Source organism: Octodon degus, unplaced genomic scaffold, assembly GCF_000260255.1.
Source record: "Octodon degus isolate 3935 unplaced genomic scaffold, OctDeg1.0 scaffold00012, whole genome shotgun sequence".
Lineage (NCBI taxonomy): Eukaryota > Metazoa > Chordata > Mammalia > Rodentia > Octodontidae > Octodon > Octodon degus.
Window position 1 is genome coordinate 22,571,085 of NW_004524588.1, and position 797 is coordinate 22,571,881.

At 33.4% G+C, this 797-nt stretch overlaps 1 pseudogene; it reads left to right on the top strand.

Annotated features, from left to right (window-relative positions):
* The window catches only part of LOC101589342, a 109,895-nt pseudogene that overhangs the window by 107,633 nt on the left and 1,465 nt on the right, over positions 1-797 (top strand).

Below are 797 nucleotides of genomic sequence, written 5' to 3' on the forward strand. Positions count from 1 at the left end.
TTTTTTTTTTTTTTGTGAAAACTAGTGTTAAAGTTAAAAAATCATTTTTTTGAAAAAGTAGTTAACTTACATGGGGCAAACCCTAGCAAAGTATAGCAAGTCTAAATGGTAAAATGTAGGTCTTGTTCATTTTCTGCCATTTTTCTACTCTAGCCATGTTCTCTTTCTATGCTTTAGGATTATTTTATGCATGAGAAATGATAAAAATAGAATATCTTTAACCTTTCTTTTTCAACATAAAATTATATTAATGTATGCACTGTATTTCAAGCGATATGTTTAGAGAATTCCTTATCCAGGACATATAGAAATTGCAAGCTCTTTTTTAAATAGTTTCATGAATTTCAATTGTATGAAGAGAAGTCAGCATTTTAACAGAATTATGTTAAGTTGTGCTGCTGAATTTTGAATTTCCTCAGAGTTATGAGTATCTTTTCATCATAATATACAATCTATCAGTGCTTAACCTCAGTGGGATGCTGAGGATACTTGGCGGCAGCGTGTGTGTTTTTCCACTTAGAATGGTTGCACACAATGTGTTTACTTTGAAGATAAAGACCATTTATCATGTTATTTTTGTGTATTGTATTCTCCTGATGATCTCAGAGATTCCAGGATGTTGACATTTGAGGAGAAAGAGAAAAGCCAACCCTAATTATGGGGGTTACAGAAGTGTTTGGTGCTTTAATTGCAGGAAAGAGCTATATGAAAGTATTTGGGATGTTCTCTTTCCAGTTGCAGAAGGGTGCTAATGAACAGAGGCCTACCTAATAATTCCCCCCACCCACTTGGTTTCA